General features: G+C 38.2%; 1 protein-coding gene and 1 long non-coding RNA gene across 6 annotated transcripts in view; one reads left to right on the top strand and one right to left on the bottom strand.

Annotated features, from left to right (window-relative positions):
* Positions 1-413: 413 nt before the first annotated feature.
* LOC127385621 (uncharacterized) lies at positions 414-16,552 on the bottom strand. The gene is made up of 3 exons (XR_007889713.1): positions 16,254-16,552; positions 15,585-15,646; positions 414-1,261 (listed from the first exon to the last, which is right to left on the bottom strand). It is a non-coding gene; the product is annotated as an uncharacterized LOC127385621 (long non-coding RNA).
* An 8,566-nt stretch (positions 16,553-25,118) lies between these two features.
* Positions 25,119-25,399, top strand: part of BMAL1 (basic helix-loop-helix ARNT like 1) — a 54,173-nt gene continuing 53,892 nt past the window's right edge. Inside the window, exon 1 of one of the 5 annotated variants that reach the window (XM_051622197.1) lies at positions 25,119-25,143. The gene's annotated coding sequence lies outside the window, so the exon portion shown is untranslated. Of the gene's footprint in view, positions 25,144-25,186; positions 25,272-25,399 lie in introns of those variants that run through there. The other 4 variants (XM_051622195.1, XM_051622198.1, XM_051622193.1 and 1 more) reach the window with 4 other exon arrangements.

Genomic DNA, 25,399 nt, shown 5'->3' with positions numbered 1-25,399 from the left:
TTCATCAGCTGCACCAGCTGGACAGTCAGCAGTGAGATCCATTTTTGAAGTAAAAGCAGGCTGCAGCACATTCTGAGTCAAGAATTTCTGGAACAGTTGCACAATTCAGTTATACAGTAAACAAACATGAGAATATAAAAATAGAAAAAATACATGCATAAATCCACTCTAGCAGAAGCTGACTGTCTCTTTAATTTTGTTGTGCTTGAATGTTTTTTTGCTGAAATTTATAGCATTATACTCTCCACATATGAAAACATAACACACAAAAGTGAAAGCAAAAAAGGCACAACTTTATTACATTAGTCAAGATAATTTTACACCAATTTATCCAATTAAAAAAAAAAAGAAAAAGTGAATGTTACTCGTGCCTTAAAATGTTGAATAAAAATAAAAGCAAAATTTCAAACCACCAAACACTGTCACAGTGGGGATTTAGAAGTTGTAACATAAAACAAAGCTGGTGGCAGTAACTACCCTCAATAAACTACTTTGGTGTTATACTAGTGAAATAGTAAGCTATTTTTTTTCATTCTGAAACACAATAGAATTAACATTGTGCTGAACACACAAAATCCCCAGTACTTCCATTGAATCACTGACAGACTCCCAAAGACTGCAACATTTTTCAGTAGCTGCCTTTTACTGACAGGAACAAGTGTGTAAACTGAGAAGTGGGTCTGATACAATTCAGATACACTGTATGAGAACAAGCATTTAATTTAATCTACAGACAATTACTGGTAAAACTGCTTTGTGTATTGGGTTTAATTCCTGGGCTGTGAAGTCATGAAATGGTGCTCAGCAGAGCAGAAACCTGAATGACATCCTGTGAAGTGAAAGCAAAGAGGCCACTTTACGTATGACTCTATAAGCTGGCTAAAGCAGGGGCTGTGCCTGGAACAAAGAACCCTGCTTCACAGCCACATTCCCACTCAACTAACCGAAATCACAAGCTGTAAAGTAACTTGACACAAACAACGGTTAAGCCTCTGACTTGTGGCTTGAAGCAAATTTTTGGTCAGGGTCTATCTGTGGATATAGTTAGACGTGGCCAGAGAACATCTTGGCTCAGCTGATAACCTAACACTTTAAAAAAAACAAACGTATTTCTACCCACTGGGAAAGCGGTTCTGAAAGAGTCCATTGTCAGAAGTCATTAAAATAGGGATATATTTGATGGAAGAGAAGGTATTGCTTGAAGGTGTCAGGAACCCACTGGATACCTGCCATTTCTGGGATACTCACAGGTGAGTTACTTCTAAAAAACAAAATGAGGAAATAGAACTGTTAACTAATTACAAGTACATAACATACCATTTATCAAGATTGCTCTAAACCCTAAATTTGCATAATGGTTTGCTGGCACTGAGCCATACCTAATACCTGGAAAACCCTAGTGATTTTCCTTATCTTACAGAAATAGAAAAAGGCCCCTTGAATCACAGAATCAGAATTATTAAGGCTGGAAAAGACCTCTGAGATCATCAAGTCCAGCCTATGACCAACACCACCACATCAGCTAGACCATGGCACTAGGTGCCACATCCAGCCTTTCTTTAAACACGCTAGGGATGGTGACTCCATCACTTCCATGGGCAGTCCATTCCAGGGATGCATAGAGAATGCAACAAATATGATTGGAACTGAAGCACAAGTCAAGCAGCGTTTTTAGTTTCAGGTTTGTGTGCACATATAACCTGAGAATGTGTCAAAATATATTGCAAACATTTCAAGGACACCAGTGATCAAAGTTTTGGGCAGCACAGGGCAGGGCAGAGGGGAGTTTTGCCACACCTGATGCTGCAGTGGGCACTGTGCCATTCACAGGGGTGGAGTGGCAGATCTGGGCTGCTCTCACTTTTATGACTGTTAGCCTGCTACATCATCTAAAATAAGACACTAACAGATTTCAAGCATAAGATGTATAAATAATTGGTATGGCAAAACCTAAATTATTTTATTACTATTAATATTTTTAACTTTCTCTTAAAGTATATCTGGAATAATACCTTGCTAGTGAAATGTTGTGAGATAATTACAAGTAAATGTTTTTGCAGTAAATATTAATAATCAGGAATATGTGTGCCAATATTCAAGATCTGACTAATTCTCTTTTCCTGGCACTGAAGGACTGTATTTCATAGTAATGATACTGCTAAGTTCTAGACTTAGCAAATTTGCTGCCTTTGGAAGGACTGCATCTGGCAATAAAGTCAGATGTAAAGGCCCAGTGTGAAACTCCTGACTCCACAAATCCAATGAAGAAACTGCTAGTCACATTTCTTGAGATAAAATCAAATATTAAAAAATTGTACATGCAAACACAGGCTCTTCAGCATAACAAAGTTTCATTTAAAATGCTTATATTCAGAAACTATTAAAAGCAATTTCATACAATTCTACAATACTGTTTCAAACAACTTCAATGTGAAACTAAATTCTAAACTTTTGTCTCAGTGTAAAATATAAAGATAACATTTTATTTCAGTTTATGTCTGAAAACAAACTCTACTATCAAGACAGTGAAGCAGGGCAAGTTTCTAAGTAATACCATTTTTTGCCAGCAGAGGCAGTGGAGCAGGCTGCCAAGGGAGGCGGCGGAGGCACCGTCCCTGGAGGTGTTCAAGAAATGGGTGGACATGGTGTTTCAGGAGATGGTTTAGTGGTTAGGGGTTGTAGGGCTGATGGTTGGACTTGAAGGTCTTTTCCAACCTTCGTGATTCTACATACACACACACACACACACACACACAAGACAAGGGGTAGTTTGCATCAAAAAGAAAGGAAACAAAAAGTTAATCACTGTAGCACAACAGTACAAAAAAGAAGATCAAAAGGAAATTAAGAGAGAAAAAAATATTCAGTGCTGAAGAAATTATGACACGATGCTATAATGTCAATTAGAGATAGATTTCATCATTGCTACACAACTAGCCAGTATTCAGAGGCCAAAATAAGACACACGGCTAGAAAAGGGCTAGCATACATATTAATCACAGAAACAACTAGATTCAAACAAAAAGGACTTAGCATGTGTCTGTTGCTAACAAAAAGAACAACAGGTCATGTTTTTTAAAAATTGAAATCAACATTTCATTTACAAGTATTTAGATACTGTTCCAAATCGTGCACATTATCCAGATTGCAAAGTCTGAAGTTACTTCTTTGGTGAATAAAAAACAGGGTTAGTCAAGCTGCCAGTTCTTTTCCCTAAAGAAGGATTATCTCATCTAAGGCAACATTCTCACTATAAAGCTTTTGTTTATCTCATGCAAGGTTAATTTTGTCATTACCCATCTTGTTATCTGGCTTCAAGCAGTGCCCCCAACACACTGAAGCAAAAGCAGAAGGAAGAATGTCAAAGTAGAATTGACCAACATAAGTTTCACCTTGTTTTCCAACAAACAATAGAAAGTGCATTTTAAAAAACTGGTCTATTTTAGGTTGATATCTCATTCTATCAATAAGCTGGCAGAAACTGATGCACTTGCCCAGAAATAGACAAATACTGCAAAACAGAGGAGAGGGTACAGGCAAACAATGAAAGCAGGGGAATGAGCAAGAATGGAGAAAGCTGAAGCACAGGCTAAACAAGGAAAGAAATGGAGTGAACTGCCTTCCTCTACCTCTGCAGACCAACAGGATTCTCCATCGTGGACTTCACTTCCTTAATGCAAATTATCCTGGAAATTCCAAAAACCTCTTTGCTTTTTTTTTTTTCAGCAGATAAAGCATTGCTGGTTGGGCATGATCCTTCCTTGTGTTTCACAGCAAACATCACAGTATCATTTCCCTGCAGATGCATGTATATATGTTCCTGGACATAAAAGAAATCAGAGCTGCCCTAAACCAGCAAACCTTTAACCAACTCAGCACTCAAAAATGGTCCCCATGAAAACAAGCTGAAAACAATGCCAATTTGGTAAGTAGAATATGTGATCTCAAATGGAGAGAAGGTGTGGCTAAATAGAAATTGTGTGAGATGATACTTCAGCAGGCAGAAGTATAAATAGTTATGAACAAAGGATGAGAGGAAGTGTCTTTTAATGAGTTGGAAGCTGAATATTGGAACCTTCCCTTTTAAAAGGCAAGACTAAGTAGTGTCCACAAAATTAAGATTAAAATAATTTCTCACTTCATGTCAAAACCATAAGACCTGAAGAAGCAAAGTTCAGTTACATAGATTCCGCAGCTTTGGAAATTCAAATCAAGTAAAAGCTAGTCAGGCAAAAAAACCCAAAAAAAATGCTCCTAGAGGAAACTCCTCTAGATACAGCAAATACACATTCTTTATTTAGATACAGAATAAAATAAATATGTCCTGTAATCCTGAGGGAACAAGTATTGTTTTTAGAAATAGCAGAAATATGTAGGTAGAATTCTGATCTTTCTTAAACATGCTAGAAGTTCTAAAACAGGGAGATGCAGTCATACTGATCCGTACCAGTAGGACATCTATTTGCTTGAAAGACACAAGAATGAATAGTCCTATTTCAGAAACACTCGTGTTCCAAAACAGGAAAACAATTAACATTTTCATATGACAAAGGACTAGCCCAGCTACTGCCTATCATTCATTTAAGTCAACTCCTGGGAAGTCACTGATGGCAAGTAAAGAAGAAAAGCCCACTCTAAGTATAACTTGTATTAGGTTTGATGTGGTATACAACCAAATCACTGTATCTGATAATAGACTCTGCAAGTTTCACTCATTCAAGAAGTATTTCAAGGTTAACTTAATCTGAAGAAGTGACTGAAAACTGGCTAGGGCAGTGAGAGTGGATAGTCAGGAAGTTTTTACTCTGGTGGAGAGACCACTGAAGTGTGTCATTCATTGTAGTACAAAACTAGGAAATTGTTAAAGAAACAGGGTCTCAACAAGCTCATTTCTTTAAAGTTCATTAGTTCATATGGCAATTTATCTGACAGAGAAGGAGAACATGAGAGGAAATGCTTGAGGCAGTTCATAAGGTTTTAAAATTCCAAACAGGTATTCTAAAATATGCCAGATTGCAGGTGAAAGTAAGTTGAATAATCAACCATAATTATTCATGGCTTCAAACATTATTAATTCATTAACAATTTACATTAGAAGAATATTTTGAATTAGAAGTCATGAACCAAAAAAAAAATTTACATAGGGATGTCTTTACATAATTATTACATTACTAAAATTATACTCAGACTGGAGGAGGCAAACTAAAAACCAAGCAGAAACTCCTATCTTGTGATTTTCTCACTAAGGAAAGAAAACCTGCAGCTGAAGCAGGATACGAATCATGACCATCTAGTCTGAATAAATGAGAACTTGAAATTGTCACTGAATTTTTGAGACTCAGAAATAAGGTAAAAAAAAGCTAGTTATGGAAAAAGTACTCTCACCATTCTGAGGCTACATGCGTTCCAGAAAGAACTGCTTCTCTGAAGAAGTCAAAGCTCCTAGGAAGTCACCGATTTCTCCAGGGTTACTAAAGTTTTGGTCAACTCTGCTTACCTTAACCATCATTCTGATGATACTGACCACATCTTCCATGAGATAAGACTGAGTAATAACTATATAGGCACTTAAGAAGTTTGTGGCACCTCATATGTAAGGAGTTACAGATTCTGAAAGCAGATAAATCTGAGCAGAAATCATTACTCAATAATTTTTCTCTATACAATACCTGATACAAACTCACCACTTATGTATAGCTGTCAACTGTTTTACTATATAGATAACATGCAAAATAAGCCATGATTTTAATTGAGGGGGAAAACGCAAGACTTCCTAATTGCCAGTTATGGTATGTTTTACTTTCTTTCATGCCATTATACACACAAAAAGAGGAAACATATTATTCTAATACTAAAAGCATCCAGTGAATTTGACTGAAATATAAGCATTCACTTTCAGGATTTGATAATACTAGTTTTAGCAATTTATCAAAAAGTTTAATAATACACTTTGTATCTAATCCTGTTAAGATTCTAGCAATGAATATACAAAAATTAGCAAGTACTGTCCTAGGTCTGTAGAAAAAAAGGCTTTAAAAAAATTGATCAGATTCAATTCTCAAAATAGTGTTTTTGAGAATTGCAGCCTTGGCTTCATCTGTTCATCTGAATCATCCAGCAAGTTTACACTGACTAGTAAAGCTTGTGTTTATTTGCATTTCAAACAACTAAAAATTAGCTCAATATGCTATATTTATTTGGATCCGTACAGATTTTAGTACAGCGCTATTTTGGCCTTCAGAATACATGCCCCTGTTGAAAATGTTTAACAGGAAGTTGGAGTTTCAACAAGTGAATCTGCCAAAGAACAGAGTTAATATTAGAAGCATTTTTAAACTTTAGCTGAATGCACTTGCTAAAGTGATTTGAAGTGAAAATAAATGTGGACATAGGAATAGCCAGATTGGGTTTGCCAAGTTCACACACTCAGAACCAAAGAAGGATGCTCTTTCAAAACATTTGGCTTGTAAATGCAGGAATACAAATTGCATCAGTTTAAATTCAGTTCAGATTTTCATGGTTTCTCTTCCCACATAGTAAAACTGTTGCAACAACCAGTTGGATCCTGACACATGGTTCTACAGGAAAATGTGGATCCTGTAGTTTCACATCAGAGAGGGACTGGTTTTGTGTCTCACTGACACAGATGTACTGTAATAGGGTTGGTATCAAAATACTACACAACTATATGAGTTTATAAAATGAATTTTAAGAACAGATGTCACACAACCCATAAAAACTCATTTGCTCTTAGAAGGATAAAAGTCACAATGCAAGCTATATTTTTATTGCTCATTAAAAGAGTAACTTTAAGGAGTTATGGCAGTCAAAGAAATCCAAATTAGTAGACAGCATCTAGCAAAACAGCAATGCAATCAAAATTGCTCATACAGGTGACACAATATTGGTCCAATAAGCCCAGATGCAAGGATCTGAACTGACAACACTTTTGGAACCGAAATTCTGGTAGACCAAACTGTCTTCCAGCTTGCTGAAGAGACAGCTGTTAGATTTAGACATACCCCATATGATCTCCAAAGCGTGATTCATATCAAAGATTGCTTTCCTTATCCACAATTTTAAACAAAAAAAAATATCATTCTCTCTTAGTTTAGACAGAACTCAATATTGAATAGTTATAATTCCTAAAACAGTGCTTCCAACATGGCATAATATTGGTATTATTTGCCTCCAAAACATTGGTATGACTTTACCGTGAGTGATTTAAAGATCTCCAGAGTCCTTCTGCGTACTCCACCTCTATACTATGATTATTACACCATTTTAGCCATTTCATTTTAAAAAAATATATGAAGCCAACTATGTTACTCTAGATTTCAAGAACTTGTTTAACCACACTCCTGCCATTTAAAAAAAAGCAGTCACCAAAGGACTCAAAACCAATACTTGCAGCTTTCTTGTAAAATGAGGTTTACTACAGCAGAATCTACTTTCCATTAGGAGAAATAATTTTTAGTGGAGCATAAATATTAGCATTCTTTTATTATATGTTTCATTCTAATTTCCAGGAAGAAAAGTAGTAGATCCTATTTCTAGCCTAGAATAATAAAGAAAAAAATGGTACCAAAGCAAACAGTGAATCTCACTGTCTCCCTGGTTGTCTTTCACCCACTGGTTCCTCTCCGTGCCAAGATCTGCACTGCAACTGGTGTCTTTTCTCTCTACTCAAGCTGCACGCTGTTTGCGAAGAAGCTCAATCTTTGTTCTGATAAAAAAGCAACAACACTGTATCAACAGCCCAGTTTACCCAAAGTACACTGATTGATCTACATGAATGAATGGCCTTTAAATCAGGTTCTCTACAGAAAATAAAAATAACCACTTTATTCCATTCCATTCAAGTTTTCAAGAGAAATAAAGATTTTAATCTCTTTCATAGCTAATGTGGCTAATATTTTACTATACATTAAAAATAGGCACTTTGGCTTAAAACCTTGTCTTCCAAATCTGAAAAGGCAAAAAAATAACTACCAAACTAATTGCCTTAGAAGCTACAGGAGAGAAATGACTGCAGTTAGAAGGAAGAAAAAAAAGAGGGGGGAATAAACTAGATTCACAGTAAACATCAACAAAAATAAATTATTCACAGTAGCCTTCAATAGTGAAAATAACAACTCTGTTTAAAGTGTACACTGAAGAATCTAGTTAAATGCTTGAGTTCTCCCAGCAGTGCTATTAAACCCCAGAAAGTATTTTCTTCAGAGATGTTCGTTGATAGCAATGAAAGACCTACCTAGAAAATACCTATAAGTAATTTCTGAATACATGAGTAAGTGATTTTAGGTGAACACTAAACTACAATTGTTACCGAATCTTCTTCATAGATAGTTTCCCACTTGCTTTCATGGAACCGAGCAGAAACAGGCCCATGCAAGCGACTACACTGATGCAGCTCTGCCCCCTCCTGGTCTGCCCGACAGATGCAAGAGCCATGACAAACGCACCAAGGAAGGAACTTTGAGCACAGCAGCAACAAATTAATGACTGACCACAGGCTAATCTGGTGGAGGTTATAGGACACGGAACTGTCCCACAATCACTTCTCTGGATTCTGATATATCACTCATTAAGTGTTCATGGGTAGAAAGGATCTTCTGAAACACAAGAGAAGCACCATATATTTATGCAACAGAAGTAAACTGCAGTTCTGATGTTAATGTTGCTTTATTTGCAGAAAGATCTTCAATAATGCTTTAGTTTATAAGTGCTTTTTTTTCTCTTAATCTGATCTAATTTTCTCTGTATAACCTCAATAAGCACTTAGCTAATGAGAGTGTTGAGAGACAACCCCATGCTTAGATATCTGAGTAGTATCTCCTGCTTACTTAAGTTAAAACTATGAAGTTTTACTTTATTTGATATTTTGTTTTACCCCAGCATTATGATATTGCCTTCTAAAGTCTCCTCCTTTAAGATGATTCTTGCATGTAATACATACACTCTAGGCTTGTTACCCAAAACAAAAATGCCAGCATACAAATAGAAACATGTCCCTCACTAATCAGAAATGTAAGTAAATTTTTTTAAAACCCTCCCTCCTGGTTTCCATGGTAGTCTTTTTACCTTTACCACCCGAACAAGAGATTGCAAACTGCTTTGCACAACTGGGTCCTAGCAAGCTCAGAAACTGCTCCAGCAAACCAGAAAGCCACAGCAAAACTCTAGGACAAATACTGGTAAGGTAAACAAGTAACATGGGAAGTCATCTGCTTTAAGTGTTTTTAAGATGCTTGTCCAGCGTGAAAAATTATAATGGAAACTTGTAAAAATCTTGCAGAATAACAAGCTCTTACTTTTTAAATTTTTTAATAAAAAAAAGATTCCTTAATTTTTGTCCCATCTCCTCTGAAAAAAACCTGGAAAAGGGATCATATTTGGGCTTTGGCCTGTCATGGCCATCAGAGGGTTGCAGCTGAGTTTAGTACCTGAATATGATTTAATTATAAAATCAATAGCTAAATCCCAAAGTTAGCGTTCTGAACACTGAGAATAGGGGGACAAGTGGGAGCATGTATCAAAGCAGTTTAGAACAAACAAATGTTCTTATGGACACCAGAAAATTATTCCAAATTGATATGTAAATATTCTAGTAAAAGGCTTATAAACAACCAAAGAACTCTTCATACAGTCTTGTTTACCGTATGGTCAGGAATTATGCTGAAGAGGGACTTAACCCCAAATTGTGAGTAGAGTCAGAAATTCCAAGTCTCACTATCACCTGAAGCACTCACAAAAGGGTCAGCTCTAACTTCCCATTCCCAAGAACAGTATCTGACTTTACTTTTAAAATAAACAGGACTTTGTCAGGACTTCCACTAGCACAGGCTATGATGGAAATAAGGTGCAATATTGTCTCTTTTATTTCCTGGAGAATTGTGTGTTTAGAAATGTTTTTTGTTATATGTAGAAGCCTTTCCAGATAAATACCAAGGCAACTGCTTAAGGGGGAAAATTTATGTTTATACATGTAGATTCACAAGCTACTCACAAGTTTTACTGCAGTCAGATGTAGGAATGAAGAGTACTCATGATTTTAGAACCCCTTCACACTGATGTATTAAAATATTAGAAAATATTATAGTATTTTAATCAAACATTAGTGTATTCTGATTTCCTGCATAGTAAGTTTACAATTAATTAAGTTCCATTTAAGTTCCAAAGAGATATAATTGCCTACTTTGGAGATAGAAGAATTGGTTTGATCATACTCTGTTATAATTTGAGTTTATTATGCTGCTTTACGGAAGTCTGGAATGATTCCATGCTAATTACATACCTACCAACTACTTTCCTTTTCTAGCTGTTTTATCTTGTCAATTACGGACTGTAACATTCTGAATATCCTACACTGGTGTTCTTACAGATGTTTAAGCAAGGTTGCTCAGATTTCAATAAAAATATAGTCATGGAAAAGCAGAGGAACATTTTCATCTCTCTGTAAGTGCAATACTAGGAGAAGACACTATCATGAAGGGAGCAGGAGCCATCAACTTTAAGAAAAGTAACCCTTAGTTAAAAAACACCTAAACGTTTTCTCAGAGCAAGCTCATGCATCCACAATTGTAAGAACTTTGAATCTGGAAGAAAAACCAGAGAGATGTCATTTCTTGGCAGAATTGTTAGAATCACAGGTGGATCTGAAACATGCTGTTAAAACTCACACCAGCAAACTTCTTTTCTAGATCATCCGTCTTTCACTTGGTGGCATTTGTGGCATCCTGCCACAAACTCATCAGTCAGGTTCAGATCCAAAAACTCCCGCTCCCTAGGCTCACACCAGAGCTGACTGTCTGATTGGAAACATCACCTTGATATTTGCTGTACATAATTATTATTCTTCCACACACGTAAAAAATCACCATTGCCACCGAAAACATGAAAGACTTGCAGAGATTATCTGACAATCTAACATCTGCAAACATATAACAGTTACACTTTTGACCAGTGGGAAGTAGCCAGCTACAATAAGCAGCCAAGAGTTTTAATGTTCCATTTTCCAGTGTTCATTTCTGTACCTGGACTATGTTTCTGCTCAGAAGTGTTCAGATACACTGTATAATAATACATTCATAATCTCTCATACATTATATCTGAATATAACCAGTCTGCCCATGCACTCCACTAAGATTCTTAACATTCATTAACAATCATCATACACTTTGAGGAAAAAGAACGTTGTGTCAGTACTACTTTTAAATGAATAGATAGCACAGAATACATTACTTCAGGTCCATTTCCCCCATTTATATACTTCTTTCTCCTATGGCTGTACTATTTAGACAACTAGTTATTTTACAGTGCTACTAGTTTTTTTCCACAGAAGCAGCTTATGCCTCTACTGATTTGGTGATTCAGCAATTTCAGTATTTTCAGCTAAAAAGAAAACCACTAAAAAAGAAAGGAAAATGGGGAGTTTTCTCCTCTTCAGTTAGGAAGATGCTAGTGCTTTTGCTGTATGCATTGATGTAATAACTCTATATAGGTGATGACAGAGAGACTCATTCTCTTTTCCTGGCAGGAAAGAGAAATCTTCTGTTCCACTATGTAGTAGCATCGCTTTCTGAAGTTCCAGTCAATGCTTCTATCACTGTACAAAACCTTTTCAGTTCGCAAGATTTTATATTCCTATTACATACTTTTCTCTAGCTTTCTTTAATCACTCCCTCTCACCTCTCTGCCCTCAGCATCTCACTACCTGTTCTGTCCAGGGAAGATCCAGAAACCTCTTTTTCATTCAGAGCTCTTCATTGCAAGAGACTATAACAAATCACAGCTACCTAAGTCTATTCTTTAGAAAAATTCTCAGACCTGCTACTGCTTTAATCTTATCCAAAGAAAGCCTCTCAGAAAAACACTGCTCCTTCTAGCTGCCTTCTCCTATTAAGGGTCTATAACATCTCTTACCCACTCACAGAAGGTGCAACTCTCTGCACTTAATTTGTTGGGAAGAATCTAAGCTTTGACCAGAGATGAGATCTGGAAGTCAGAAAGGGCTTCCTGTCAGTCTTGTTAGAAAGAAAGACAGTGTTTTGAGATTCTTAGACTAATTTGGATGTGTCTACATCTGTATTCTTCAGCTAGGTAGTGGGCTGCTTACTTCCATTTTTTCTGCCTTCAAACAATAGTACACATACTAATAATTAATGCTTATCAGTGGTTATTTAATTATAGGATTAGTCTGAACCCTCACTTTCTGCTTTAATTCTATTGCCTTCAAAATCTATTGTAACTTTCAATCAAAATTAAAAGGGAAAGAAAAAAAGACCCTCCAGGTTTTTTAATAGAAACTAATCTTTACAATACATGTGACATAGTCATAATGGTGGAAAAAGACTCAAACTCTTTTTGGGTGAATAAAAATTAACTTTAGAAGTTTTTACTGTAATTTAAAAAACAAAATTTTCATATACATATGGTCTAATTTGTTAATCTTATGCTTCCAAGAGCAAAAAAATAGACATAATCACTCTGCCTTTGGGGGTTAACAGAACCCTTGTGACTACTTGTAACCATGGAAATAAAGAGCTAGTCAGAGCCCAACATCAAACTAACAGAGGTGCTGAGAGACAGAAAATAGATATAAGACGAATTTGCTACACATGAAAGCTAGCTGGACCTGTACCAACTGCATTAACAACACAGAAGGCAAAGTCCACAAAACCTTTTGAATGCTTAAAAGCACACAGCATTTACTGTGGCTTCTCACTGAAAAGAAGGGAAATGCCTTTCAAAGTCTGGCTTTAAAGCACTGAGTGCATCTGAACACATTTAAAAGCAGAAACAAAATGAGGTAAAATGGCTACTATGTGAATAGGAACAGAAACAATATGCATGAAAAGAAGGCCCTGTTCAAGAGGAAAGATTGTAGTTATGGAAATTATGCAACCAGTGGACAGTGACATCTGAGTTAGTATGTACCAAGCAACATTAAGAATGTTCCCTCATCATCTGGAGAATGCTTCAAATTTAACTGACACTGAAATACTCAAGACGAGCAATCACTCAGATGATTTATTTATCAAAAAATCTGCCTTATAATTGTAATGTGTATGTGTATTTAACTGCCTTCTCTGTGACAGGCCAAACCCACAAAACATAATTTTAACCAATCACAATTACAATCCTTAAACATAGTGTCATCAAAATAAGACACCTTTGGAGAAAAGGAAAACACATATTCCTTGCTGTAATAAGCAAGCTATGACCAACAGCAGAAGGAAAATCTTTTCAGCAGTACCTCTCAATGAATTACATCGTATTGGAAACTAAAATTACACATATGCAGAGCAAAAAAATGCAACATATGTGCACACTGCTGATATTACTCAGGTGTGTGATGACTCAAAAGAGCCAAAATGTGTTGGCATGATGAAACAGATACTCTCTTACTCTTACAGCATTAGAATAATTACACAAATGGATCAGGCCTCCCTCTCTGTCCTTCTTCTGCCTTTAGCCCAGTGATAACTACACAAACAGAACTCCCTTGCAGTTCCCCTCCTGGCTTCAGGAAGCCTGCAAGTTCACCTGCACAACAGCAGTATTTCTCAGCCACAGTAATTTATATGTCCAGCTGACCCAAATGACAATACCAGGCTTCCTAAAATGAGCTCAGCACAGATTTGTATTTAAGCTTTAAAATTGTGCTATGAAGGTATATGAACCCACAAGGTTTAACATCTTAAAGGAAAGCCTGGTTTGCCCTTCTTTTCTGTAGGTCCACAGGATTCTATACAGCATGTAAGATATGTCAGCTTTACTTTCCCAGGTACAAGAAAAGAAAGATAGATTAATTCTGCAGACTTTTATGATAAACATCATTTTCTCATCTTCTTTGTCCATTTGTCTATTTGTTTTCTATGGAAGCAAAGCACAGATCCTTAGGTCACAAATGTATTGCAGATTTCTGCCAGCATGACTGTGCTGACAAGGGTTGTAAGTAGTTAAGATACCATTTAAATACAATAGTATTGGTAGTTGTACTTGCAAAAAAACATATATATATATATATATATATATATAAAAAAAATAGTAAAATGCCTTAGACAAGATGCTGGGAATCCCAGACACTGAGTTATAACTCAACATATTATCAGGACTAATTGAATGCCAAAAATAAAGAGATCTTCTGGGCCTATGTTAACTGAATGAAATAAACATCCACTGCTTCTCACATGTATGATCTTCTGTTTCCCCACACTGCCATTTGTTTGCCTCATTTACCACAAATGTTTTTCAAGTCTTCATAAAATTTAAAATTGACAATCAGGTTAATGCCATGAAAAATGGAAGATACGCTCTGGACATTTTCTTGTAATTTCTTTGTCATTTTATTGGATTTTTCAGTTTCAGAGATACCTTGCACAACTTTGCAGATATGCTTAGTTAAGGGTAAATTAATTACATTAATTATGTTAAATTTCATTATTATGTCTATGGAAATCTCCAGGTCCTATAGGTTAACTGTAATATTTTAACAAGGATAAAAATTGAAGAGACCCCAGTGTTCCGTTCTTGAAATTAATTATGCAAATAAAATACTATGCATTATGGGCTTTCAATAAAATAGCAGCTTCCAAGAGCCTTTTTTAAAAAATTGGAATGGGTTCCTTTGCTGCTTAAACACTTTAAAAAATATTACCTCTCTATCTGTTTTGCTGGCACAGTAGCTGGCATCCTAGAATCCACTCCTAATGAAAGTTACTACTGCTCTATATTAATTACTGAAATGCTACTAATATTTTAGAAATATTACATAAAAATCCAGTATATTACAAAACCCAGATGGATTCAATAGGGCTAACAGAAATGTAACTTATAAGAGAATGCACTTCTAGTATTTCAAGAGAATCTTATCTTGGCTACACTTAATATTTTTGTCCTTTTTTTGTAATTTTTTTTTTGAGTAATATTTGGGAACTCACTCATTGTTCATGAGAAATACCAAATGCAATACGTAAAAACATTTGAACAAAGGCCAAATAATAGGAGTCTGTTCACTTCATTAGTGGAAAAATCTATATATTGGCTAATTAACAAAATTGCTGATTATCTTAAATTATTTTTGTGGATGTTTAGCCTTTGATCCTCTGAACTTCAAGCTAGTACCTAATATCACAAACCAAAAGACAACACAAAAAAATAATTAGGTGTACCACAACAGAACACTGGCAAAAAGTGCAGGACCATGATTTATCTTGTATTTCAGTGGAGAATACTGAGAGACTTAAAAAATATTAAGGATGCTCTAAAGCAATACTTGAAGTAATCCTATCCTCATTTAACTACAAAAACCCCTAAAAGTTCAGAGACACAGATTCAGAAATACTTTACTTTGAAAAGAAAGGATTTGGTCTGAAGTAGCTTTGTGAGTCTATGGATCTCTTCTTCTGTGTCCTAGGCATGAGGTCACCCTGAATATTTGTTTACTAAATAGGTATGTACCACTGAAATAAAAAAGGAGCCTAATTGTGCATTGACAAGCTGGGAGCACTGGTCAATCTTTCAGCTCTTTTATTGGACTGCATTTTGTTACTCACTACTAACTTGATCTCCATACTTACTGATAATGTCTTTAGTTCCAAGGACAGCTTTACATCCAGGTCACAATACAACACACAAAAACCTGAAAGAAACACAACAAAGATCAGATCATTCACCAAAGATCTGATCCAGAAATCACTTAGGGGAGTCACTCACTTGACTTACTGAGATGTAAATCAGATTTCTAAAAAGCAGACATTCAATTCATTATTTCAGGAAAGTGTATGCTGTAATTAATGTATTTATCTACCTTTACTAATCCTTGAATGCTTGACTTTTTTACATGCAGTGTATCTTTTTTTTCATAGATTTTGTAGTCATGTAACCAATAGCTTGTATCAAATAATAAACAATACATTAACGAACAGTCATTAAGATCAGAGTAAAAGCAGCCTGATGAAACTGTACTTTTAGTGGTCATGTTATATTTAAGTAAAATCATACCAAGGATGATACAGGTCTTATTTATGCCATGTTAGCATTTTCCAAGACAAAATTAAAAGAATTACGGAGGAAAAACTATACACTACTTTATGCCATCAACATAATTAAGAATGACACAACATAAGGATTATGGGAACAAACCCACAGAAATTCAAAATAATTGGCTACCCCAAGCTGCTACTTCCAACTTGGAGTTTGAATTAATTAAAAGATCAGGTCTAAAATAACAGTAGAAAACCACATACCTAAAAGGATGATTACTCTCATAAAAAGCCAGAGGAGTCTTTTAGCATAGAATTCCTTCTCACAGAAGGAAAGAGTTCAAAGTAGCATACCAACTTTGACACAGAGGCAGGCTCAGCTTGGTTCAGCTCTTTGACTGAGACATCCTGAAGGAGGAGCATGAGAAGAACCACTGAACCAGACTTTATTTTGCTGGGTGTTGCCAGTTTGTTGGTTATTAAGTTGTTAAGACTCCCCTGTAATCTTGTGCATTACTGCTCAGTTTCTGGTCCATATGTTGATCCATAAGACACCTGAAGATGACATAAACCTGTTAAAAAAACACATCCATAAAAGCAAGGAAATAGCAGGGAAAATAAACATACTAAATGAATACACGGAGTATCTCAAGTGTCATTTTTATGTGAAAATCATTTAAGTAATACTGAACAAGTGCAATTGACCATTGGCATTTATTTGAAAAAATGGCAGTGTTTTGTTTATTAAAATGCATTGATTAACATATCCTTCAGAAAGCTGTAGCACTGAGAGCAAGCCATAACCCTCTACTTAGGCTGTACCACCTGCATTGCCCTGGGCCCATGAGGCAGCCTCCTGGTCTCTTATTTATCTGACAACAATGAAAATTCTAGTCATGCTCCCGCCACTCATTCTGACTGACTCCATGTTCAAGCTGCATTGTCATAGTTTCAAGAAACTTCAACAAGATTGACTTAAGAACAGTGTGAATATTACCCAGACTAGTCCTCCTATTTCCTTCTTTGCTTGTCTCACAACACATGCTCATGGATGCGTGAAGAGGTCTATGCTATGTCTAAGATGAATAGTGTAGCAAATCACTTTCATGCTCCTTCTGATCCCACACTTTTGAAGAATATTTTTTCACTGGTGCTTCTTCAGAAGTGAAAAGAAAAAAGAATTGTTCTCGAATAATAGAAAAATATTTTACACAGTTGAAATCATACTATAAAGGTCCTAATTTTCATCTTTGTGGCTACATACGGAAATATAAACATCAGGTGGATATCAAAGAAGTTCAATATGCAATAAGAGTTAAAATTTATGCCACTCCCAGTGACATGCACATAATTAATATTCAGATTTCTGAAGTCACTGAAGTGGGTGTGGAGAGGGTGGGACCTGTATCAGATGGGGTAGCTGTGCTTCAAGTACAAATTTACTGCAACACAGTAAGGTCAAGACTGACAGCAAACTTCAAGGGACTCGCAGATTCAGAAGCACATACTACACACAGCAGAAAGCAGCCTGGCCTCCCTCTTCAAGACCAGTAAGTCCAGATTGTTCTCAAGCTGCAGTTGTATGGACAAGTGCAGGAGAAATGAGTGGCCAGTAAAGTCCAGTGTTACAGCAGAGCAGGACAACTGTGTGAATGCACTGAGTCAAATGATGCAGAACCTCCTGGCTACCACTAATGGTGAAGAAGTGGAGAGTAAAGTTGCCTTGTTTTCCTTCATTAAATCCCTTTCTTTAAAACTCATGAGACTGTAGTAACAGTACAGGTGAGAATCCATTTAGTATGACATTGGCGCTTAAGATTTCAACAACCAAGGTCAGCTAAACATACCAAACACAATGGATGCCAGTTCACTCGTATGAAATAAAACGGGCAAAGACAAGTAGCCTTCTGCCTCTCCTAGCCAAGTTTTTTTCCTGAAAAAAGACTCAAATTACCCTTACAACACATGCACTCAGTGTGAATTTCTGGTACCTCTCAGCTTCAGTTCCCATTCTTCATGTATGCTAGTGAATGGCTTCTGAGCATGCAAATCAGGTGGCTACACCAGGGCTCAAGGGCTGGTGGGGCCCAAGGGTGGTCTATGAAGATGAAGGAAGACAGGGAAATGCACAGCAAGCTGGCTGGACTCATAGTTCCTCTTCGTATTGCGTACAAGGGTTCAATGCCTGCCATACCTCAACAATCCCAATATTTTGCCCTTTCTTCTCATCAGTCTTTTTCCCAAGCACCTTCAGGAACACGTGTTTATCTTCTGTCATGACTATTTTGTCATTTGTTTAGAGCTGACTGGGATTTAAAATTCACAAAGATAGAAAAGACTTTCCTCTGAATGAACAGATAGATAAAGTCCTAGAACTATATGGCAATAGGCAAACTACTTGATAGTTGCTAGATTTTGGAAATAGGTTGCAAATTGGCATCCATTTCATACTTACACAATGTAAATATTGCAAACTGAATCTATCTCATGCATGTAGCTTGTCTTTGTATATAATTAATTAACACATACTGTCTTTTCTGCTATTTGTGCTAGTCACTGGAATTTAGCCCCAACATACGTTACTATGGATTCCTTTTTGTTGCCTTTTTCAGTCACTGAAATGGCACATCCATCTTATGGCATATGCTGTATATATATTTTTGATCAAATCACAGCAAAACATTCCTGTGGACTAACTTTAATTCTATGAGTACACTGACCTTTTTTTTTTTTTTAACATGAATGGACAGAATGTCCCCAATGTAGATGGGGAAAGACAACACTAAGACAGAATATGAGTGAGCACAACTATGAGAATAGATTTTACAGGATTATGTTAAGTATCCTTTAGATTGTAAAGATGTCAGCTAATGTAAAACTCTAATGTACCAGCTGCTGTCCAAACAGATCACAAAATGAAAGTCCCCACGCTGAGCAGGGACTTAAAATAGAGCAGCTGATGAGTAAGAGGGTATCTCTTATATAAACTTCACATTTAATGCACTAAGACTTCATTGTCAAATCCTCCTGGGGTTGCTATATTCCATGAAAAATCTGCAGCAGAATAAAAGCTCAAAATTGTTTGACTTTTCAGCCTTTAAAATGCAGTTGTTATTTTCATGCCACACAGAAACTCCCTTCTAGTCTGCTTTGTGATTCATGTGTTTGGCTGAATAACTTTCCTGGAACTCAGAACAAGAGGGAAACCTTCCCTAAGTACTTCCTGTCTTTCTACATGCACTAATAAGAGGGAGTCCTCCCACCTTTGCCATTTACAACACACCAGGCACACCTACTGGTTTGATATACCCATAAGCCTCAGAAACAGTCTGCCTTTCCTCTGTTTTTAAAATAGTATGCATTTTCTCTGCAACAAAAACATTGTCTCTCTAACATTAATATATATCAAAGCAATATTAATAGAGTACTTAGATAATCGTCTGCAGGCAACAGAGAAATCATAGCTCACTCTGAACATAAAAGATGCATTGCTTTTTTCTCTTTAAAAGATGGTTCATGTCTACAGCTCATTACAATGTTGAAAGCAAGTTACCTTAAAAATCTGTCAGGAATATACAAACGTGGAATGTTGAGTATACAAACAATAATGTACAATCTGTGTTGTGTTCTTAGCCTTGCAGGCCTTACTCTACACACCTAATGGAGTCAATATGAAAATTAAAAATGGAAAAATAAATAAATAAATAAACAAAATCACTGTCCCAGTGTCATCTTACAGCCTGTTAATCTGGAAATCCTAAATGAATGGATTCAAATGACACATCCTCTAATAAAATCATGGATTGTTAAGTGATCTGCTTTTCCTAGAGCTATCAGCACTAACTGCAAATAGAATCAAGTTCTTTAATATTTCATAGATCCTTTTCAGAATATGAGTCCTAAGCATCATGTTTTCCCTGTATTTGGAAAACAGCTAAAATGCTTTGTGTAACTGACATGAAAAAATAACCAGAGATGGCTTACCAAACTCTTAGGAAGGCTACCAGCAAGGTACTGTGGCTCCAATTGTGGCTTTGTGTCTGACTTGGTATGTGGGTGTAACCCTGGCCAACTCATTTAATCTCCAGGCCTGTTTTTCCAATCTGTAAAAGGGGTGACATTATAGTTATTTAATGAATACAGTCTGTGGCTGTTAATTAGTTAAAATAATTACTCTTCAAATATTGAAATTACATTTACAACCCCAGCTATCCCTTTCTGTTCAACTGGTTTAGCTTCTTATTTACCACTTAAAACACACAAATCAAGGCTGGTTGAAAGCCTTCTCTGTTCACTACCAAAAGGAAAGTCTTGTTGCTTCTTCTCCTCACTGATTCTTACCCTCATTTCAAGCCAAAGCTGCATAGATACTGCCTTGCTCTGGCTATTTTGTGAAATTTAGCTCACAAATTGGATAATTTTGCTACTCTTAAATGAAGCTTTAATCCAATAGCAAATTAAGCTTTAACCTCCCATAGGAGTGTTGTTTCTCTCCTGAAATGCAGCAACAGATTTTTTTTTTCAGTGTTCTAAGACAAGGATTATCTTTCTCATGCCACTGTTAAAGAGAAGCTGCCACCCCTCTTACAAGGATGCAAGACAGATAAGGAAAAAAAAAAAAGAGCTATAAAACCTATAGCTTTCCATGCTACTAAGAAACAGATTCGTCTTAGTAAAAGAAAGTAATACAGTTTCAAATTAAAAACACCCCAAGAATGGATACAGATTTTTTTAATAAATAAAAATGGTAAATAAAGCTTCAGGAAATATTTGTATAAAATTTTAGAAAAAAATTTAAAAAGTAGGAAGACAAGCCAATGGAAAGATCTTGTTATTTCAAAAGGTTGTAGCCTTCCAAGATTTTTCATTTCAGATATTATATTCACTAAAATTGTATTAATGTATTTAAAACTTACCACCTCTCCTTCAAGTTCAGACTTCCAGTCTCTGAAAACCTAATTAAATTTCATACATTTTTAATGAAGTAGGAACTCTGAAAGTGCTTCAACCTCCATTAAGTGTGAATCCAGATAAAGATAGCAATCTTTCCTCCTGAGCCTTCCATAAAGATTGAAAAAACATTGCAGGGTACTTAGAATTTCTTAACTCCCTGGCTTTAGCCTCATTTTCCTCATTAGATTCTTCTTCCTGTTCTTGTTATGCTGCCAGATATTGGATTGCCAACTCTTATGAGTTCCTATTGAGTCTCAGAATATTAATTGGTGTTCTTAGAGACCACAGGGCTGAAATCAATTGATTGTATAAAAATCTTCTCTCCTTTTCTCCAACAAGCTTTTAGCCCTTGAAACTACGACAAAGGTTGTGAGGATGAGGAATGAATTTTACAAAGCTCAGAAAGAAGCAGGCATGTGAAAAAGTCAACGTGTGTTGCTTTATATTGATGATGTTTAATGCTCAAATTTGGAAATATTGTGGTGTCTTTACACGAGTGTCTATACAAACAAAAGCAGGAAAACCAAATATTCCCTGCCCTTGGTGTTGTAATATCTCAAGAATTTGAAGAACCTAGAAAAGAATGAGTAAGCAATAGCTCATTAAGACAAAACTTTTGTTTTGAAGCAGTTTGAGCCAGCCACACATGACCTGTGACAGGCTATATAGTAAACAGACCACCCTTGTGGTCACCTTTTTGCATCAGTCTGCAAACAGTACCAAGCCCAAGTTTCCAGTTTCTTCTGTCCTCACAACTGGGCTGAAGCATGGCACCAGGTTTGTGTAACAGGTTGAGAAATATGGCTCGGTGTGGATCTGGGGTTTTGAAAGTATAAACAGAACAAGAAATCAAAGTATTTTGATTGAGCTGTTAAGTCTTGCTGATCTCCTATGAGCTAGAACTTCTGCTGCAGGTAAGATCGTAGCTTGTATGTCAAGAGTCAAGTGGTGGAGGATAAGTCCAGCAAGTTAATATTGCATGTCTGAAAACCTAGAAATAAAAAGCAGCTGTTTAAAATGCTGCAAAATAGCTAGATCCACAGTTAGGTTCCCAAATATACAGCACATCTTGGACATACTTTGGAAAGCATTAAAAATAAACATGTAAAAAATTATCTCCAAATTATTTTACAAAAACTCAAGCTACAAAGACTCACAGATTTCTGTCCCTCCATACCTCTAACTGGGGTCATGAGTCATGTTTCAGAGAAAACACAACCAAAACATCAAAGGACTAGCTTGGCAGGTTACTTCAGAGCATCTGTTGTTGTTGCAGATTTTTATAGGGACTGTCTGAAGGCAACCTCCCCCCCAGTAAATAAATAAATAAATAAATCAGGTCTTAGGTTATAATTTGAGACACTAGACTCCTTTTTATGAATGTAACCAGATATCTAGATTTAAAAATAAAAATAAAAAAATAAATCTTTCAGATCTCAAAGTAAAACCACTGATATTATACCTGAGGTAGGCTGCATTTAATGATGATACCTGCTGCTCCTCACAGTCAAAACCATAAAACCAGGAAAATAGTGACTGTAGCATTCCAATGCAAATCAACTGGCTGGAACATAGGCTAGTTGTTCCAATATTCTATTCATAAAGCAGAACTTTCAGTACAATCACTGCATAGCACAATCTTCCTCATTTTAAATCACAATTTTAAGGCAGAAATTAGGCTACATTCTGGTGTTTAAACATGGCATAACCATTAACATATGAAGATGGTTAAGGAGGCAGCTAAATTTCTGCTTAACGCCTAATTCACCACCTTATTTAAAAAAAAAAACAAAAAAACATAAAATCTGAAAATAAATTAGGTCAGAGTTGATAAGAGGAGGATATGCTTTCACTATTGTATCAGACACACCTGTGCACAGTGCTCTGAGCAGAACACAGATCCGAGCTGTCCTAGCAAGTCCCACAGTTTGTGGCCTGATCTCATGTTCAAGTGCTCCTTCAAGTACTCCCCTTCAAGGAGAAAGCATTCTACCTTTGCTTAAGCCTTACCTCTTTGCTTTTTTGTTTAGAAATGTGTGGTAGAAGGGTAATGCAAATGCTTTTCCAGCAACAGTAGCTGAAATTTGGTCTCATTAAACTTCAAAATGTGATTTCTTAGCTCTTCGGTGGCAAACTTTGCACCCTTTAACATTTTAAGGTCTAACAGTCACCTATAAGATGCCTTACTAACCTACAGAGAGAAATTCCCTGCACTGCACTTAAAGAAAAAATCTATTTTGAAGAAAGTTGAAGAACAGGATTGATATGTATCATCATATGCTGAAGATCAGAATTTAATTAACCAGCTGCTGTTATTTTATTTAATATCTCATGAATAGAAACTACAGTATAAAAACTATTCAAAACAATCATTTACTTGGAAATATAACATATGGCCCGCTAAGCTGCTTCCCTACAGAAAGAGCTAAAGATCACTTACTCTTGGCATTATTCCCTACAACAGTCACTGGGCTCATTAAAACAGACAGTATGTGATTGGAGTCCATAAGGAAGATTGTTTCTACAGGTGGGTAGAAACAATGATGAAACTACAAATACTTGCATGAAGGAAGTAGTCAAGGAGATTTCTCCACCTCCATAACTTCTGTGCGCTAAAACAAATCAACACGGTGCCACTAAAGCACTTGCTGAAAAAAAGGATGCATTTTCTCCTTTTTCTTCATGGTATACATTTCCATCTTGCTCATGTATGGAATTTCATGTCACTTGTACTGCAGGAGGGCTTTTTTCTGGAGTAGGAATATCCTGATGTGAACAGGAAGCTTGTCTCCAGCAGGGGCCACCTGTTGCCTGTATTTAGTTCCAATTCCATGAGGTGGAAACCAAATCTTACTGCTGTCACAGGACGACTTGATGTCCTGTGATAAGAGGATTCAACAGCCACAACCATGCTGTGATGTCATTGTGCTGCAATCCAAGCCTCTCTGGTGATGTCATACTAGTAAATGTGAACCAAACATTTCTGATGTGGCATCACAGGACAGGAAATGTTAAGACAATTACTATGTGGCAACGATAATCTGATGGAGCAACAGTACAATCGCATTTAGAAAACGTTTGCACTTGAAAGCAGCCACACTGTGATTATGTTCTTGCAACACATCCCGTTTGCATGCCAGCACTGTTGCATGGATTATCTAAATATAGACTGTAATGTGGTGCAGGAGAGGGCTTTACTATGTCCCATCATTGGCCTTTTTCACTTGCTGCATAAAGTTATTGCTACTTAAGAGCATCAGCGTTGCATGGTCCCACTGGGAGCCAGTAAGAGCCCTTCGTGGTAGTGAAACCGATGGCAGCATCGCACCCGAGCTTGAGACATTCTGAACGGTGCTTCACGGCTGTTATTGCGTGAGGGCTCACAAGATACAGCGCACGATGCAGCATTAATTGTGCAGGGGCCCGCACACGCAGCGCGAGGCAGCCACCAGCCCGAGGGCCGCCAAGGCGAGCTGCCAACGCCGAGCGTGACGCCGCGGCCTGCGCGCCCGGCGGAGGCGCCGAGGGCAGGGAGCCCAGGCCAGCAGGCACAGCCGGGCAGCAGCTGCCCCGCCCGCCGGCCCAGCGCAGCTCCCCAGAGCAAGCAGGGGGGCTGCGGCCCGGAACCGGGTCAAACGCCGGCGTCGTGCCTTGGCCACGGCAGGAAGGGAGGCCAGGCCAGGCCAGGCCAGGCCTGGCACCGGCGGCCGCCCGGGGCAGCGGCGCCACGGCTGCGGCGGTGACGTCACGGCCCGGGCCGATGTCACACGAACGCCACGGGAGCGGGGGCGAGCCCCAGCGGCGGCCCTGAGGCAGGGCAGGGAGCGGGAGGCAGCTCCTGCCGCCGCCCCGCCGGGGGAAGCCGCGGGTGGCCCGACACCGGCCCCGCCACATCCGGGTCCCGCGCCGGCGCCTCACGGCCACCGTGCACGCGCCCGCCCACCTTCCCCGCCCCGGTCGGGAGGCGGGATCAAAACTCCCACCCGCCTTTCCGATTGGTTCCCAGCGCCGCGGCGCCCGGGGATTGGCTGCCGCTCGGGAGGGCGGGCGTTGCCCTCCTCCCGGGCGGCCATTGGGCAGAGCCGGCGGGGAGCCGCTCGCCCGTTGGCGGGCGGGCGCGTCCGGCCCGGGTCCGGAGGAGGGTGCCATTGGCTGGAAAGTAGGTTAGTGGTGCGCCGTTGGGTGGCAAGCCAGGCGGAAAGTAGGTCAGGGACGGGGGCTGCCTGCGCCGGGCGCCGCTCCGGGCGTGCAGCGCCTTGCCCAGGGACCGCGACCCCCTCCCCCGGCACAGCCCGGGCGCGGCGCGGCGAGGGGGCGCGCGGGGAGCCGGTAACGGGCGGTGGGCGGCTGCGGGGAGGGGGGGGGGGGGGGGGGGGCGCCAGCGGGCGGGGGGCTGCGGGGGGAGGGGGGGGGGAGCGGTCCGCGTCCCCGGCTGGGGGAGATGGCTCCCCCCTGGA

This window comes from Apus apus, chromosome 5, assembly GCF_020740795.1.
Source record: "Apus apus isolate bApuApu2 chromosome 5, bApuApu2.pri.cur, whole genome shotgun sequence".
Lineage (NCBI taxonomy): Eukaryota > Metazoa > Chordata > Aves > Apodiformes > Apodidae > Apus > Apus apus.
Note: the sequence above shows the minus strand (reverse complement) of the source record. Positions and strands in the feature narration are given on the sequence as shown.